Source organism: Mobula birostris, chromosome 5 (assembly GCF_030028105.1).
Source record: "Mobula birostris isolate sMobBir1 chromosome 5, sMobBir1.hap1, whole genome shotgun sequence".
Taxonomy (NCBI): Eukaryota; Metazoa; Chordata; class Chondrichthyes; order Myliobatiformes; family Myliobatidae; genus Mobula; species Mobula birostris.
In genome coordinates this window covers 133560663-133581073 of record NC_092374.1, presented here as the reverse complement: position 1 = coordinate 133581073, position 20411 = coordinate 133560663, and positions in this window count along the sequence as shown.

Genomic DNA, 20411 nt, shown 5'->3' with positions numbered 1-20411 from the left:
CACAAGATGCTGTGCCTCATCAGGCAGATTATTACAAACCTTTTGGATTGACACAGCGGTATAGCTGTAGATCTGATGCTTCAAAGCTGCAGGAACAAGAATCAATCCTGACTTCCAGTGTGGAATTTGCACGTTCTCCCTGTGTTCGGGTACTCTGATATCCTCCCACGTCCCAAAGGCATGCTGATTAGTCGGCTAATTGGCTGCAGTAAAATTGCTTCGAATGCGTAATGAGTGGAAGAATCTGGGGGAGGGTTAATAGAAATAAAATGACATCAGTACTTCAAATGGACACCTGACACAGGGAGGCTGGTTGCATATGGTATGACTTTATGTTTTTTTTGTTATATTCTGGACTAAGACCCACAGGCTTTTTCACAGTTCACATTGCATTGTCAGTTATGATTGAAATACTAGCAACATGTCGCGTCCTTTTCAGGGCGGTTTGTCCACCTTTGGTCCCCACCTGGCACTCAGCTCTCACCTGTGGTTCCCTGTAGCTGTTTTCATGCAACAGCAGCCACACCCCGGGCAACGGCTTCGATAAGCCGGCTAAACCAGGTGAGGGTAGCCGACAGGTCTCAAACCCTCGGTGAGAGAGGGAGTTGTCTATCCCAGCATGTGAAGACGGACTCCGGTGGATTGAGCGGACGAGACCAATGGAAGGTCCAACAGTCAAGAAGGCGGTCTCTGCAAGCGTTGTGGAACGTGTAGAGCAGGACAAGACACAGAAGATGTCCTGGTCATCCACTGTGCCCAGTCCCATCTCCAGCCGTCTCGACTCTGTCTTGCCACTGGATCCAGATGGGAATTGGGAAGAGAGTGAGGCTGACGCTGCACAACTCTCTCACTTAAATCCAAATCAAGCGCTAGTCTCCACACCGTCATAAAGCCGGCTGGTGGTGCAGTGACATCAGCGCCGGATTCCAGGAGCAAAGGTTCCCGAGTTTGAATCCAGTCGAGCTGCTCCCGGGCACACTTTCCATCCGTGCCGGGTTGAGTGTCGAGCTAGCAACTCGACCTCGTAAAAAGTACTAATGGTGCCGAGGTCTTCATCGATGACGATGGACGAACCTTACTAGCAACATCCAAACTGAACACTTCATGTATCTTCTGGACGGCTCTGGGGATATAAATTCAGTACGGGTGTCCCCCGCTTTTCGAACGTTTGCTTTACGAAACCTCACTGTTATGAAAGACCTACATTAGTTCACTGTTTTCGCTAACAGGAGGTGTTTTCACTGTTACGAAGAAAGGCAGCGCGCAGAAAAAGCAGCGCGCAAAAAAAATCAGCACGCGATAAAAAAATCGGCGCGTGCCCCGAGCAGCCGCTCTTCCCCGGATTCGGAACGGTATTCTCGCCGGCATTGCTTAAACACACGCCTATGAGCAGCCGTTAGTAAGATGAGTTCTAAGGTATCAGAAAAGCCTGAGAGATCTCGTAAAGGTGTTACACTTAGCATAAAACTAGACATAATTAAGCATTTCGATCATGGTGAATGAAGTAAGGACAAAGTAAGTTTGGCTTGTGGAAGCTGATGAAGATGATGTTGAAGAGGTTTTGGCATCTCATGACCAAGAACTGATAGATGAAGAGTTGATGCAATTGGAAGAGGAAAGGATAACAATCGAAACCGAATTCAGTAGCAAAAGTGAAGTTGTCCAGGAACCGAACGTGAAGCAACTACGTGAGATTTTCGCTGCAATGATAAAAGTACGACTTTAATTTTGAAAGGGTACGTCAGTTCAGGGCATATTTGCAAGATGGTTTGAGTGCTTACAAAGAACTGTATGATAGAAAAATGCGCGAGGCTCAGCAGTCAAGCAAGCTTTCCAATCAGCCACAGCAGACGTCGAAACTCAACCTTCGACATCGAGGCAGGCAGTCATAGGAGAAGATGAGCTGCCTGCCCTAATGAAAACAAACGAAGATGAGATGACACCTCAGTGTCCCACCACCCCAAACCCCAGGCCGCGGACAGGTACCGATTCGCGGAGAACGCAACGGTAGCCGGGAGGCACACAGCACATCTTTAAGAAAAAAGCCGAAATAAACAAGCTAATTAATTACGTGCCGGGCGGCACCTAATTAATTAGCTTGTTTATTTCAGCTTTTTTCTTAAAGATGTGCTGTGTGCCTCCCGGCTATCGCTACACCCCTGCATGCTTCGCGGATCAGTATCGGTCGGCGGCCCAGAGGGTGGGGGCCACTGCACCACCCAAACTCCAACGGCTCAGTCTAACACACCATCATCAGTGTGCTCGGCAAGCTGTCTTCCCGATTCCCATAAGTGATACTACACTGCACATACATTATTTCTACTTTATATAGGCTGTGTATTTTTACGTGTTATTTGGTATGATTTGGCAGCTTCATAGCTGAAAGGTTACTGGAGAGAGTGTTTTTGCCAACAGCGCTTGCGTGAGATTTTCTGCCGAGAGCGCTTGCGTGACATTTTCGCTACAGAGAACTCAGCAATGATTGTGGAAGAGTATTTCTACTTTATATAGGCTGTGTATTTATCATATCATTCCTGCTTTTACTATATGTTACTGTTATTTTAGGTTTTATGTGTTATTTGGCATGATTTGGTAGGTTATTTTTGGGTCTGCGAATGTCCACAAAATTTTCCCATATAAATAAATGGTAATTGCTTCTTTGTTTTACGACATTCTGGCTTACGAACCATTTCATAGGAACGCTCTACCTTCGGATGGCGGGGGAAACCTGTAACCACATTATTAGGTACACCTGTACCACCTGCTGGTAAATGCAAATATCTAATCAGCCAATCATGTTGTAGCAACTCAATGCATAAAAGCATGCAGACGTGGTTAGGAGGGTCAGTTGCTGTTCAGACTAAACATCAGAATGGGGAAGAAATGTGATCTAAGTGACCGTGGAATGATTATTGGCGACAGACGGAGTGGTTTGACTATTTCAGAAACTGCTGGGATTTACACGCACATCATTCTCTAGAGTTTACAGAAAATGGTGTGAGAAACAAAAAAAACATCCAGGTTGTGGCAGTTCTGTGGGTGAAAACACCTTGTTAATGAGAGAGGTCAGAGGCTAGAGTGGTTTAAACTGACAGGAAGGTGACAGTAATATAAATACCACACATTACAATAGTTGTGTGAAGAAGAGCATCTCTGAATGCATAACACATTGAACCTTGAAATGGATAGGCTACAGAAAGACCATGAACATGCAGTTAGTGACCACCTTATGAGACCCTTTATTACTTTCTGTACCTAATAAAAAAGGCACTCAGTGTAAGTAACATCAGTTTGTTGGAGTTCCTACCTGACATTCACTTATTAAAACAAGTATGCTCCATTTGCTCTTCATGGATAACTGACCAGTGACAGGAAATGGTTCTGTCACTACAGACTTTGTCCAAAACCAGAGGAAATGGACAAACAGAACCAAGACTGAACAGCAATTAACCTTCATGGATCAGAAAGGCTTCAGGAACAGTCAATGGTGCAGGTCAGTGCTTGATATACTGGCTGCTGCCATGAAGTGTCCTACACCACCAGGTTCAGGAACAGCTATTACCCTTCAACCATCAAGCTCTTGAACCAAAGGGGATAACTTCACTCACCTCAACAATGAACTTAGTCCATGATCTATGGACTCACTTTCGAGAACTCTGCAACCCATGTGCTCAGTATTGTTGGTTTTCTTGTTGTTCATTATGTTAGTTTTTTAAAATATTTGTATAGTTTGTCTACTTTTGTACATAAAACATAGAACATAGAATAGTACAGCACAGTACAGGCCCTTCAGCCCACAATGTTGTGCCAACCCTCAAACCCTGCCTCCCATATAAGCCCCCAATTAAATTCCTCCATATACCTGTCTAGTAGTCTCTTAAACTTCACTGGTGTGTCCGCCTCCACCACTGACTCAGGCAGTGCATTCCACGCACCAACCACTTTCTGAGTAAAAAACCTTCCTCTAATATCCCCCTTGAACTTCCCACCCCTTACCTTAAAGCCATGTCCTCTTGTATTGAGCAGTGGTGCCCTGGGGAAGAGGCGCTGGCTATCCACTCTATCTAGTCCTCCTATTATCTTGTACATCTCTATCATGTCTCCTCTCATCCTCCTTCTCTCCAAAGAGTAAAGCTGTAGCTCCCTTAATCTCTGATCATAATGCATACTCTCTAAACCAGGCAGCATCCTGGTAAATCTCCTCTGTACCCTTTCCAATGCTTCCACATCCTTCCTATAGTGAGGTGACCAGAACTGGACACAGTACTCCAAGTGTGGCCTAACCAGAGTTTTATAGAGCTGCATCAGTACATCACGACTCTTAAATTCTATCCCTTGACTTATGAAAGCTAACACCCCATAAGCTTTCTTAACTACCCTATCCACCTGTGAGGCAACTTTCAGGGATCTGTGGACATGTACCCCGAGATCCCTCTGCTCCTCCACACTACCAAGTATCCTGTCATTTACTTTGTACTCTGCCTTGGAGTTTGTCCTTCCAAAGTATACCACCTCACACTTCTCCGGGTTGAACTCCATCTGCCACTTCTCAGCCCACTCCTGCATCCTATCAATGTCTCTCTGCAATCTTTGACAATCCTCTACACTATCTACAACACCACCAACCTTTGTGTCATCTGCAAACTTGCCAAACCACCCTTCTACCCTCACATCCAGGTCGTTAATAAAAATCACGAAAAGTAGAGGTCCCAGAACAGATCCTTGTGGGACGCCACTAGTCACAATCCTCCAATCTGAATGTACTCCCTCTACCACGACCCTCTGCCTTCTGCAGGCAAGCCAATTCTGAATCCACCTGGCCAAACTTTCCTGGATCCCATGCCCTCTAACTTTCTGAATAAGCCTACTGTGTGGAACCTTGTCAGATGCCTTACTAAAATCCATATAGATCACATCCACTGCACTACCCTCATCTATATGCCTGCTCACCTCCTCAAAGAACTCTATCAGGCTTGTTAGACACGATCTGCCCTTCACAAAGCCATGCTGACTGTCCCTGATCATTGTTTTTGTTTTTGGCAGTCTTTGTGTGTAGTTGTGTGATCCTATTGTATTTCTTTGCTCTACTGTGTATGTCTGCAAGAAAATGAATCTCAGGGAGGTGGATGGTGACATATGTGTACTTTAATAATAAATTTACTTTGAACTCTGAAGAATTCACACAGTGTGTTATTATGTGTGTACATAATAAAGAACTTCATTTCCCAGTGTTCAATGCGGGTGGTTTACCCAAAACTGGAAGTGATATTGGTGAGATGGTCACACGCACTGAGGTCAAGCAGAAGACATGGCTGGAGTGTCCTGTGGATAAATATCTGTTAGTTTTACCCACAATATTTATCTTTATAAAGAACAAAGATAACATGGTGTCAGAAGCCAGCATGAAGACTAACTACAGAGAGTAAATGTATCATGAGCGATTAAGAAACGCTAGTTTCCAACAGAGAGAAGTGGCTGGCCAGATAGCACGTTGTGTTCCGAAGTTCCCAGTGTTCACTGAATTCGCCAAGAGAGATGCTGCCTGGTGAGAGCCCAGAAATTCTGCCATGCTAAGTCCTCCTGCACCTATGCCGTTAGGCTGAGCTTTGAGAGTTGGGTGGAGCTACGATGGTGCTAGACAGTGACTTCTTCAAGCTCAGCCGTGGAACAGCTTAATTTCTACCTTTAATGTCTTTCTTTTTCCTTTTCAAGGTGGATGAAGTTCTGTCGAAGACCCTACCTAGAGCTACACTCAAACTTTGGTTCTTTGTGGTGTTGAGACCTGCTCCCAGGGCTCACCCATGGGCCACTGATCGATATCCCAAGGACGCAGCCTAGAAGACGAGTGCGACTTTGGGGTTTCGAGACTTGCGGCCAACTCTTGAAACAAAGCCAAGAAAAAGGGGGCAGTTTGTCCGTAGAAGAGCTGGCGAGTGCTACTTGGATGAGTGTCTGCAGCCAATAGTGAAGAATGGCAGAGGTTCCCTACAGGTTTGGGGCTGCATCTCTGTCACTGGATTTGGTGATCTGGTCACAATTAATGGAATGCTCAGTGCTAAGAAATACAAGGAGATACTCATCCATCATGCAATACCATCAGGGAGGCGCCTGATTGGTCCCAGTTCATTCTGCAGCATGGTAATGACCCTAAACAAATGGCCAAGGTCGTAAAAGCTATTTTCAATGTAAAAAAGAAAAGGAGTTCTGAAATAGATGGTATGGCCTCCACAGAGCCAATTCTATGCCGGTGCACCAACAGAGCCATCGCTGGAGAAACACAATATTGTGAACAGGCTGTCGGAGGGCTCTGTACTTGGTGAATTGCTTTCTCTCTCTTTCTCTCATTGGTGAGGGACAGTCTGTTGCCGATTCACGAGTTGAAGAACGTGGGGTAAAGAATGCAATGCAGCAGACTATAACACCATCAGCAAGTTGTTTTGTTTATGTCTGTACCAGCTACACCAGTAGGACAGTCAGGATGCCAGTGCTGAAAAAATTGATCATGATGAAGAAGTTGTCAGTCTTACTTCCACACCATGCAACTTTGGTTCAAAACCTGTCTCTCATCCACTTCCAGTTAAAGACTGGAAATCAAAAATATCTCCACGATCCTCTCTGAAGTTGAAGAGGAAGATAAAAAGAAAGATGGGGAGACCACACAGATCCCAACAGTACCAGTTCAACACAAAACAAGAGGAGGAGTTGCTATCTGTGATACACAGCCAACAGAAGGGGTTCTGTGAAATAAGACAGAGTCAGTTGGAACTTGTGCAAAGGCTCACTGATCACATGGATATGGTCCAGGGCTCCATTATGAGGCACGTGGAGTGAATTATGGTCACACAGCAAGCACAAGAATAGAGACAAACAGATAGGATGGCAGAAAGATGTGAAAGAAATAAAGATGTTAACCAGAGTTCTCAAAAGACAATAATATTATCACAGCAAATTAAAGCAAGACGTCTGTGGAAACAAATAGCAGACCAAAAGGGATCATTATCCCACCTCAGAGACTGAACACAGCACATCTGTAGAGACAAATAGCAGACCAAAAAGAATCAGATCAGGATCAGGTTTATTACCACCGGCATGTGACGTGAAATTTGTTAACTTAGCAGCAGCAGTTCAATGCAACACATAATATACTGTAGAAGAAAAAAAGCAAAATAAAATAATAATAATAAGTAAATCAATTACAGTATACATATATTGAATAGGTTAAAAATAGTGCAAAAAACCGGAAATACTATATATTAAAAAAGGTGAGGTAGTGTCCAAGGGTTCAATATCCATTTAGGAATCAGATGGCAGAGGGGAAGAAGCTGTTCCTGAATCGCTGAGTGTGTGCCTTCAGGCTTCTGTACCTCCTACCTGATGGTAACAGTGAGAAAAGGGCATGCCCTGGGTGCTGGAGGTCCTTAATAATGGACACTGCCTTTCTGAGACACTGCTCCTTGAAGATGTCCTGGGTACTTTGTAGGCTGGTACCCAAGATGGAGCCGACTAAATTTATAACCCTCTGCAGCTTCTTTTGGTCCTGTGTAGTAGCCCCCCGACTCCCCCCCCCCATACCAGACAGTGATGCAGCCTGTCAGAATGCTCTCCTCAGAGATCTTGACACCCAGGAACTTGAAACTGCTCACTCTCTCCACTTCTGATCCCTCTATGACGATTGGTATGTGTTTCTTCGTCTTAGCCTTCCTGAAGTCCACAATCAGCTCTTTCGTCTTACTGAGTGCCAGGTTGTTGCTGCGGCACCACTCCACTATTTGGTGTATCTCACTCCTGTACGCCCTCTCATCACCACCTGAAATTCTACCAACAATGGTTGTATTGTCAGCAAATTTATAGATGGTATTTGAGCTATGCCTAGGAAACAGTCATGGGTATATAGAGAGTAGATCAGTGGGCTAAGCACACACCCCTGAGGGGCACCAGAGTTGATCATCAGTGAGGAAGAGATGTGGCCTTCCAGTTAGTAAGTCAAGGATCCAATTGCAGAGAGCAGTACAGAGGCCTAGGTTCGGCAACTTCTCGATCAGGATTGTGGGAATGATGGTATTCAAGCCACCTCAGAGACTGACTGAAAGTTGTTAAGTGAATAAGGGACTGTATTTGCTCATTACAATTGAAGTTAATGTAAGCATCTCTGTTGGAAAACATTAGTGATTCCTGAAGATTTATGAGGACATAGTATTGTTTTTGTTTCATTAAAGGGGGAAAATGTGTTATTACTTGTGTACATAATAAGGAACTTCAGTTCCCAGTGTTCAACGTGCATGGGTTAACTGGAACCAGAAGTGGCATTTGTGAGATGGTCACACACACTGAGGTTGACCTGAAGCCATGACTGGAGTGTCTAGTGAATAAATGTGTGTTAGTTTTACCCACACTGTTTGTCTTTATTAAGAACAAACATAACACACAGCTCTCTATGTTTCAGGCTGAACCCTTCATCAGGACTGGATGAAGGGTCTCAACCCAGTCTTGATGAAGGGTCCCAGCCTGAAACATCAACTGTTTACTCCTCTCTATAGATGCTGCCTGACCTGCTGAATTCTTCCAGCATTTTCTTAATATTTCATTGAACTGTTTACGAGGGTTACCCCTTATTAACAGTAAACAGTTGGGCACAGAGAGAATCTGTATTTACTGACAAGAATCCTTTTTGTCTCAAGTTACAAGCACACAAATTAATAAACAAAGTACCTGTGTGCACACACACTAGGTTTTCCTGACTCTCCTGAATAGTCAAAAAAAAAGGTAACACCCAGTTAAAGGATGCTATGCTAGCTAGGCATTCCTCACTGTCCTGATCTAATTTCCATGTGTCCGACATGGGGTCACTCACACCTGTATCAGCGGCAGTTATTCTTGAAGTTGTTGTAGCCTTGAATTCAAAACCTCTCATTTTTATACAGTTCCCATACTAGTTTATATGTTTTGATCTCATTGGCTCAAGGTCATCTGACTGACCTGTGTCACCTTCTTATTGGCTCTGGCCCACGCTGACATCCATTTATTGCCGTCTCTGCAAGTGACAACCGGTAATTTATGCCTCTTTGTTCTTAATCAGTTACCATAGCAGTAACCAGCTTGAATCACTCAGGGCAGGCACAGATCACACCATTCACAAATCTGCATGTTGCATCATACCAAAAGACATCTCACAAATAACTTATTTGGAAATAATCTCTAGTCCAGCAGATTACCTGGAGCATCATTGTATCTATGCTAAAGTACTGATTCAGCTGAGCAAAACAAGTTTACAAAATGGAGGACATAGAGCAGCTTCACAAAATGGCAGCCTCCATTCTGTCGATCTCATGGAGAGAGCAAGGACAATTGGTTTATCTACTCCCACTGTCTTTGATTCATTCAAATTCACCAATTTATTGATCGTAGTTAATGCTGGCCAACAGAAACATAATGCTTCTGCCTTTGTTTCCCGTCATTAATATTTCAACAAGGATGGGAATTTGCCACAGCTTCTTCATTGACATAAGTCGAAGTTCCCACATTAAACACCACAATATATTAATGTTTGATGAAGCTGATTAAAAATACTAAATAGTCTATTGCAGTAGCTTACAATATACTGATGATATCAAATGGCTTTGTTACAACACTAGCTACACAAAGTTATGTATTTTATGTAAATGTTTTGATCTATTTCTGACAGCTGATAAAGTGCCAACTAAGTGTATGTTTATTCAAAATTTTGCTAATTAATTAAGCATGACATATGATCAACTTAGAGATTATGTTTCTTTTTTCTACCATCTCCATTTCTTGCCTTTACAGATTATGGTAAGCAGCTTACATTATAGAATCATCCAGATACTTCCACCATCCTTACTGCCATCACTATATTTCAAGTAAATTACTTTTTCATCAGATTCACTTTGTTCATTCTACTAATTACTTTAAACCTGTGAGTCCTAGTTATTGATCTCTCCCTGTTGAAAAATAGGTATTTGCCGTGCCTACTCTCTAAGCTGCTTATAATGAGTTCCCAGCTCATTTGTTCCGAAGAACAGAAACTTTAAGAAATTTTTAAGCAGTAAGTTTAAATTGAGTGTGAGAACAGTGTGACTGAATATACCATTTGGGTTGCAATGAGCTCCAGAAGGTATTCAATGAAATGGGAATGGAAACATAAGAGATGTGTGTCATAAGACAGTGAGGACAAATTTGGTACGTGGTTAATTGCTCCGACAAGTCACAAGGGAAGATGCTAAGATCATCAAACAATTCCTTTTCGAATTATGAACTTATTTATTCCTTTTAAAGCCCATACTTAATCATTCCTTTGTACATGACAACTCAAGTTTTGCTCTTCCCAGAAGCATATTTCAGAATAAAAAGAATAATCCAAAACCAAGGTACTTATGAACTGCCAGGAAACTGTTCCCATTAATATTATCATGTGATCCTCTCGTCAAAGGTAAGATGGTAACAGACAATACTTAGATTTGTATCAGTTTACTTTCTTTCGCCTCTCCTGTTCTCACTTTATGCAAATATTCACGTTTTATACAAGTGATGGTATCTCTACAGACAAATCTATTAAAATCCTAAAGTTCATGGACAACACAACTGCAGTTGGTCTCATATCTAATAATTATGTGATCTGTTATCAAAGAGAGATAAACCGTCTTGCAGCATGGTTTGCTCGTAACATCTTGGAGCTTAAGGCTATCAAGACAGAGAAAATGTGGACTGACTTCCAACGACAACCCCTACCTGCTCTCCTTAGGAAATTAATGTGTCATGCCCATGGTTGTGTCATTCACATTCCTGGGGACTACCATTACTGATACATTGAAGTGGGACAAGCACATTTTGCTCATCACTAGGAAAGCTGGGCAGGAAACCTAACATCTCAGGGGCTATCCTGATTAATTTTACTCAGCCATCATTGAGGGTAATGTGACCACCTCTATCATCGTTTGGTTTCCTGCCACCTCCTCCCTCTCCAAGTTCAGATTGCAGCAAGTGGTCCATCAGCGGAGAAGATCATTGGCTGTCAGCTGCTGACATTAAAAAACCTGTTCATTGCCAGAGTGAAGAAAAGAGCTGAAAAATTCACTGCTGACTCCACCCACCCTTGCAGTCACCTATTGACCAAATTGCTATCAAGGAGACACTACAAATCCACCAGAACTACACATCATTTCTGAAGTTTCTTTCCTGTAGTTAAACAGCTTCTCAACAAAACTAGCTCAGGTGTAATACCCTAACTGTCTCCGCACAACATCCATTAAATGGTCTTTCCTGCTCTCTTTGTTCTGTTGATAATTATTGAGTCTGTTCATATATTCACATTTATTTCAGTCTAATTATTGACATTTGTGTATTTGCTAATTGTTGATTGCTCAAGGCTGATTGCACTATTATCTAATAAACTGTTGGTTGCTATTGTGTTGTCTGTTACGGTGTTGTCCTGTGTTTTATGCTTGGCACCAAATCACAATCAATTCGCTACATTTCACACACAGGCAATAAAGTGATTCTCATTCAGATTCAGATCACTAAAGTGGGGCAATGGAGCAGCAGGTAGTACTGTTGCCACGTAGTTCCAGCAAATTGGGCTCAATCCTGATCTCAGGTGCTGTCAAGGAAATACGTGTATGTTTTCCTTGCAACTGGGTAGTTTCCCTGGTGTTATGTTTTGTAACTCCAAAACATAAAACTAATCAAAAGTAAAATAAGGTAGTCAAAGAGATGCACGTAAATCCTAAAAATGACTGCAACTGTGACAAGTACAGGTAATTTGGCCTTGGGGCATCCACTACTGCTTAAATTTTCTCAGCACACTTGCATATCAATGGTGTGACCACAGTAAGTGATTCTTTAAAAAGAAGAAAACTCGTAGCATCATGCTCTGAGCTCATAATCTTCTGATCTTTGTAACACTGTCTCAAGATTTTGGAGCTGTTCGTTGTCATCCTCACTAGTAACAATGATGTCATCCAGGTAACACTGAGTGCCTGGGCAGCCTTGCAGCACTTGGTCCTTAGCTTTCTCCCAGAGTGCAGGAGCAGATGCTACTCCAAAAACAAGCCTATTATAGTGATAAACCCCATTGTGTGTTTATGGTGAGAAACACTTTGGACTCCTTCCATCTCCCTCTGTAGGTAGGCCTCAGCTAAGTCTACTTTGCTGAAATGTTTTTTTCTCCAGAAAGGTTTGCAAAGATATCCTCTATCCTGGGCAGAGGGTATTGATCTACAGTTTGTACTTTTAGGACTGGGTTGATAGTGACATTAAAATGACCACAGATCCTGACAGACCCGTCCTTTTTGGCCAGTAGGAACACTGGCATTGCCCATGGGCTCCATCTAACCTTGGAGAGAATTCTTTCAGCATCCATGTGATCTAGCTCACTGGCTAGTTTATCATGTATGGTATAAGGAACCGGACAGGCTTTGTAAAACTTCATTTAACACTATCTACCCCTTGATATATTTGAGTTTTCCAATGCCATCCTTGAACACCGTTGTGGAATCATCCAGTACCTTTCTTAATTCACTTTCAGTTGATTCTATTACAGGGTACGTGGCATGCAAATGGCAGATGGATCTCCAATCAAGTTGTAGTTGTCTCAGCAACTCATGCCCCTACAATGCTGGCCCTCTTGTTTTTATCACATGCAAGCCCAAAGTGGCTTGTTGTTTGTTGTACTTCACTGTTACGAATGTCATTCCCATAGAAGTTATCTTTTCTCCAGTACAGGTTCTTAGTTAGATAACTGCAGGCTTCAGTTCAGTATCTTTGAAATGCCACTCAAACTCATTTTGTGGAATGACTGAAACAGCCAAGCCAGTGTCCAATTCCATTTTAATTAATTTGCCATTCATTTCTGGTGTGAGCCATATTGCTTGCCTCTTAGTAGTTTTCACACTGTAAATGTCAGGACTACCAAATGTTGTGTCACTCTCATCACTATCAAATTTTTCATCAATGACATATCCATCAGTGCTCTTTTTAAAACTGCAACTTGATTTTTTTTTAGCTTTTTCTCTTTCCTGTGCAGTCCGTTTATTTTTGTCTGCCCAACATGCTCTTTGTATGTGTCATACTTTTTTGTATTTTCTGTATGTTTCACCTTAAAACCTGCATTGGTTTGGTGTATGTGAGCCCCTGCCACAATGGTAACACATTTTTGTTTGGCCAGGCAGGTTTATGTATAGATGTTGTAATTTTGTTCACACTTACTTTCATTCCTGAGTGCAACTCAATTGTGTTTCTGTCTGCTGTTTCCATTGATACAGCAATTTCAACCGCTCTTTTAAATGAGTTGTGCTTCAGTTGGGAGCTGTTTTGGAATGCTTTCTTGTGAGATTCTTCAAAAGAAATGATCTCTCAGTGCATCATTAAGCCCATCCTTGAACTGACAATACTCAGGCAATCTCTTCAATTCACCCACCTTTTCTGAAATAGATTTCCCTTCTTTTTGATTCTGTTTATGAAACAGAAAGTGTTCTGCCATCAACACGAGTCTCAATTCTAACTGTTCCTGAATTAGTTTCACAATATCTGCTAAGCTCATTTTGGCTGGTTTAGTTGGTGCAGTTAAACTTCTGAGCAAACTGTATGTCTTTAAACCTAATACAATCAGCAAAACTGGCACTTGCTTTTCATTGGCTATTTCATTTGCTTCAAAATACTGCTTAATTCACTCTGTATACAATACCCAGTCATCTATTGTGCAATCAAACTTATCTGTCTTTCTGATATAGCCAGCCATTTCTGTTTTTTTAAATTTATGATTGTTATCTCCAGGTGTACACTGTTTATAAACTGACGGATTTCTCCATTTTCTGCCTTTTATTTTAAGTCAATTGTCTCTCTCCATTCCTGTAGAAGCATGTGCTGTGCTTTTTTTTAAACTGAAAGATCTCACTGTGCTTTTTTTTAACTCGAACATCACACTGAGCTTCAGCAGGTAGGTAGTCGCTTCAGGTTCGTTTTAAACTCTGTTGTAAGTACAAAACATAAAATGAATAAAAATAAAAACAAGGGAGTCTGAGAGATGGGTGTAAACTTCATTTTTACTTTTAGCGAGGCACACGCATATGATGACATACACCACGTGGTGCCATAATAACATATACTATTCACACACTTTTACGTATCACCCGTAATTAATTATTAAAACAAAGAATGTTTAATCAAACAATATATTTGCAGCACTACTCAAATATTACTGAAATATTGAATATTGAATACACAACAACTCAGTTTCTTCCCTCATCCCAAAGAAGTGTCAGTTTGTGGGTTAATTGGCAACTCAGTGCAGGTGGATAGTAAAGGAATCAGGGTGAGGTTGATGGGCATATGATAGAGACGAGGTTATATGGAACTAACTGTGGAAATGGGATTGATGGACTTCCTATGAGAGCCTGTACAGACTTAGTGAGCCAAATGATCTTCATTTCTTTACCCGAGACACAAGAGATTCTCTGATACTGGAAATGTTGACCAACACACACAAAAGGAACTCAGCAAGTCAGGCAGCATCCATTGAGGAAAATAAAAGATTGACATATTGGTTCGTATTTTCCAGATAAATAACTTCATGAATTATCAAGAGTTGGAACTATAAAAAAAACTTTCTTTTCCAAATTTTGAGAATTTCCACCTTATTAGCTACATAGAGCTACAGCCAATTTTGAGTTACTGCTTTCTGAATAACTTTCAATCTGTAGAAAAGCAACATTAAATAATATTTACAGTCATCTTAGAAAAAAAATTATACTGTGATTTAAAATAGAGCCCAGATAAAATAAAGTATTTTGAAATTTTAAAAAATATGTACATTATTAATGACAACTAACTATTGGCTAAGCAAACATTAAAATTAGAAACAGAATCAGGTTTCATATCACCGGCATATGTTGTGAAATTTGTTAACATAGAGGCAGCAGTACAATGCAATACAGCATAAATACAGAAAAAAATAAGTCAATTACAGTAAGTATACATACGTATATTAAATAATTAAATTAAAAATAGTGCAAAAAACAATAATAATGAAAGTGAGGTAGTGTTCATGGGTTCAATGTCCATTTAGGAATCAGACGGCAGAGGGAAAGAAGCTGTTCCTGAATCGCTGAGTGTGTGCCTTCAGGCTTCTGTACCCCCTACCTGACAATAACATTGAGAGGAGGGCACGCCCTGGTGATGGGAGTTCTTAATGATGGACACCGTTTTTCTGAGGAACCACTCCTTGAAGACGTCTTGGATACTACAGAGGCCAGTACCCAAGGTGGAACTGACTAATTTTACAACATTCTGTAGCTTCTTTCCATCCCATGCAATAGCACCCCCCCCCGCCATACCAGTCAATGATGCAACCTGAGGGAAAGCTGTCCGCAGTACATCTGTAGAAGTTTTCGAGTGTCTAACGTGACAAACCAAATCTCTTCAAACTCCTAATGAAATATAGCCACTGTCCTGCCTTTATGGCTGCATCAATATGTTGGGACCAGGTTAGACACTCAAGAGATCCCTCCGTGAGGATTAGTCATGTTACTTCATCCTACCCTTTCTGAAATTCATAATCAGCTCTTTGGTCTCATTGACGTTGAGTGCAAGGTTGTTTCAGCGACACCACTCAACTAGTTGTTACATCTCGCTCTTGTACGCCCTCTTGTCTCCATCTGAGATTCTGATACAATGGTTGTATCATCAGCAAATTTCTAGAGAGCATTTAAGCTATGCCTAGCCACACAGTCATGGGTATAGATGGAGTAGAGCAGTGGGATAAGCACACATCTCTGAGGTGCACGAGTGTTGATTGTCAACAAGGAGGAGATATTATTACCAATCATCACAGATTGTGGTCTTCCGGTTAGGAAGTTGAGGATCCAATTGCAAAGGGAGGCACAGAGGCCCAAATTTCATAGTTTATTGATAAGGAGTGTAGGAATGATGGTGTTAACTGCTGAGCTATAGTCAACGATCAGCATCCTGACAAAGGTGTTTGTATTGTCCAGGCAATACTGACACAAGAGATTCTGCAGATGCTGGAAATCCAGAGCAACACACACAAAATGCTGGAAGAACTCAGCAGGTCAGGTAGTATCTATGGAAGGGAATAAACAGTCAATGTTTTGGTCCTGAAAATGGGTCTCGGCCTGAAATGCTGCCTGTTTGTTAGAACACTGACCTTTGTCACACTCATTTTTAGTAAGGGCTTCAAAGGCTATGGAGAGAGGCAGGAGAATGAGGTTGAGGGACAATAAATCAGCCGTGATGGACTGGCAGGGCTGACTCAATGTGCTAAATGGCCTAATTCTGCTCCTACGTCTTATTAGCTTGAGAGACCATAAGACCATATGTTTTTCACTGGCTCATGTGATAGTGACTGAAAAGGAATTTTGCTCATCTGAGAAAAAACGAGACTGACTATAGAGGAATTTTTATACTGAATATTGGTAGAATATATAATGCTTATGAGATTCAGTGGTGGCAACAGAAATAGAAATAAGTTTACATGGAAAGAGAATAAATATTTTAAAGAGTGACATTTTGAATTGTATGGGGAAAGAGAAGGTAAGGGGGAATTACAGAGACAGAAGCATTATTGATTGAACAGCACTCTTCTCTCCCTAGAGCTCTATAATCCTCCGCCAATAAAATATGAACTTCTGCTAAATTGTTTACCAGTGTTATTTGTGTTTGTAGAGACTTACAAGTTTAAAGCACTATAAATCTTTATGATTGTACTATGATCTTTAAGAGTATACTCTGCTAAGAGCAATAACAATAATACAAATGAGATGTTTGGATACAAATGAGATTTATGGAACACCGAGACTTCTGAGATTGTGTTAATAACATGCCAATGAAGGCAGCCTATTAGGAAATGGGCAATGTACCTCTTTCGGAAAGAATAAGAAAAAAAATACTGAGCTTTCTTCAGAAGTTTTACATAAATTAAGTCTTGACTGAATCTTATATACACATACTTTTGAAGGAAATTAATTTAATTGACCTTGCTTCATCCCATATTTTCTACTGATGTCGACAACAAGGCAATACTGCTGGTTTATGTGCGATGTATATTTCAAGACGATGTGCACGAGGATATGTTGTGTGCACTGCTGCTGCCAACTAACACAACCGGGGCAGAACTATTCAAGTCTTTGAATGACTACATGTCAGGCAAATTGGACTGATCACTCTATGTTGGAATATGCACAGACGGGGCTGCAGCTATGACTAGACGGCTGTCTGGTTTCACTACCCGAGTTAAAAAGGTTGCTTCTGAATGCCAGTCTACACACTGTGTCACACACAGGGAAATGCTGGCTCGCTGAAAAATGCCACCTGATTTTAACAGCATATTGAGTGACGTTGTTGAAGTTATCAATCACCTCAAAGCAAAAGCCATTAACTCACGTCTGTTTGAGCAGCTTTGCGAGGAAATGGATGCAGAGCACAAACACCTTCTCTCACACACTGAAGTCAGGTGGCTATCAAGGGGGAGAGCCCTGGCCAGGGTTTTGGAGCTAAGAGAGCAGCTGCAGAGATTTCTTTCAGGAAAAAAGTCACCACTGGCAGCACACTTTAGTGACGAGGAGTGGATAGCAAAACTCGCTTATCTGTGTGACATCTTCAACCTGCTCAATGAACTCAATTTGTCACTTCAGGGGAGAATGACAACTGTCTTCAATTTGGCAGATAAAGTGTCTGCTTTCAAAGCCAAACTGGAAACGTGGGGAAGGCGAGTGGACAGGGGCATATCTGACATGTTCCCAACATCAGCCGAGATTTTGGGAGAGATTGAGGCTGCACCGTCTTTCTCACAGCTGGTGCGCGATCACCAATCTTAGCTGTCAACAGAATTCGAGCATTACTTCTCAACAGCAAATGACCCAAGACGTGCAAAAGAATGGGTCCGTGTCCCATTTGTGAATATCCCCGGTGAATCATCCATGTCAGCGCGGGAAGAAGAACAAATGATGGTGGGCTGAAAAGTATGTTTGACATAACATCTCTGCCGGCATTCTGGATCAAAGTCAAGGCTGAATATCCCGAGATAGCCACGAAAGCACTGAAAACGTTGCTTCCATTTCCAACATCATATCTCTGTGAAGCGGGGTTTTCTGCAATGAATGCAATGAAAACTAAATTGCAGAATAGACTGGACATAAGGAACCCCCTTCGAGTATCGCTGTCTCCCATCACCCCCGATGGGACCGTCTTGTTGCAGGAAAACAAGCCCAGGGCTCCCACTGGTTCAGCGACATTGGTGTGTTGCAATGATTTTATATGTTCATACGGGGAAAATATGCGCTGTGTGTTTAATATCCAAATGTTACTTAAAATGTTATGATTAGATTATGAGGACACTCAGTCCTCGTTTATTGTCATTTAGAAATGCATGCATTAAGAAATGATACAATGTTCCTCCAGAGTGATATCACAAAAAAAACAGGACAAACCAAAGACTAACACTGACAAGACCACATAATTATAACATATAGTTACAGCAGTGCAAAGAAATACCATAATTTGATAAAGAGCAGACCATGGGCATGGTAACAAAAAAAGTCTCAAAGTTCTGATCAACTCCCAATAGTCCCGATAGCAGGCGGCAAAGGGGAGAAACTCTCCCTGCCATAAACCTCCAGGAGCCAACAACTGCCAATGCATTGGAAGCGCCCGACCACAGCCGACTCTTAGTCCGTCCAAAAACTTCGAGCCTCTGACCAGCCCCTCCGATACAGCCTCCCGTGCACCATCCTCTGGCCGAGCGCTTCAACCCCGCCCCGGCCACCGAGCAGCAAGCAAAGCCGAGGACTCGGGGCCTTCTCCTCCGGAGATTCTGGATCACACAGTAGCGGAGGCAGCGAAGAAGGCATTTCAGAAGTTTCTCCAAATGTTCCTGCGTGCTCTCATGTCTGTCTCCATCAAATCAGGATTGTGCATGGCACTCTACTTGACAGATAACAGATATCATTCACCGGAATGGCCGCTGTGCGCTACATTGCGCCGCCATCTACTCCTCCTCTATTGACTTATAAGTGACTTATCACTATATTCATGTGAGGAAAATATGCGCTGTCTGTTTAGTATTAAATTTGTTGGATAAACCCTTTTAGAAACAAAATTGAGTGTATTAGCCACCTATAAGTGACTTATAGTTGACTTACCACTTATATTCCGGTCGTGATTAACACCCCCCTACCCCCTTCGGCCAGTCCGCAAGAATATTGTCAATATTAAAGCGGTCCGCGGTGCAAAAAAGGTTGGGACCCCTGAGCTACATATATCATTTTTCAGAGGTCTTCCATTTTCTGCATAAAACTTTTCTTTTCCAGTTTTAATTGAAGTTCTAATTGTATTTTCGAAGCAGACTGAAAAACAGAGTGCAGGGAGCATTTGATGAGTCAAGTTGCACCTATAGAGACAAAATCTGTAAGTTGCCACTTTGGTTCAAGACTCTGCATTAGAACTAACTCCAGCATCTGCAGTCTCCATTATCTCTATAGCTGATCAGCTTTACTTCACACCAACCTATTCATCATCGCATACATGTAGAACAGATTTCGTAACGTGACTTTTGGGCAGGGAGACTTTCTCTGTGCTACTTTGGAATCAGTTTATATTCATACTTATTTTATACTTCAGTATTGGCAACAGTTTTAAACCATTTTTAATTGCAAGAGATGTAAATTTTAGCAGTAGGAAAGAAATGCTGGAATTGGATACTTGGTTCAAAGAGATGGCACAAATACATCCTGTGCTTTAAGATTCTTCATGATTCAGTGTGGGAAGAATACAACGGATTAGTGTGGAATTAATGTAAAACAGGCTACCTGATGGTTCAGGGGGTACTTGATGGGCTGACAGACCTGTTTCTGTGCTCTGATCTGTTGTTCACTATTTGTTCCATTCCTGTTCGTTTCAGTATTTGAAAGTTAACTTCTTGCCCTCGTAAGATATTTCAGGAACAGCTACACACTACAGTAGTATGAATTTTCAGTTACCGGTCCACTCCGCTAGGCGATAAGGCCATTGTTGTTTAGAGAGCACAGGCCTTACTGGACCACAACGCTAGGAGATGAAGCATGTGCTGTTTGGAGAGCATGTACTTTCCCATCCTGTGTCTCTTGACCTGCTCTATATACCCCTCTCTCCCTCAAGCATACAGCATGCTGTCTTCGGGTTGCTAGAATATGATAGCACATAGACTTGACATATACTCTATGTTTATGACTTGGTTCTTTCAAACTGATGTAAACACTATTTTTTTTCCACTATATCAAGGCCTCTTCCTCAGGACCTTAGTCTGTGAATCTCTGTGAGTTGATTGGGATAGCCAAAGGCCCAATGTCTGTGAGTCCAAGTCTGAGGTTGAAGACAACCTGTCATGGGTTCGGAGCAGTGTGTGT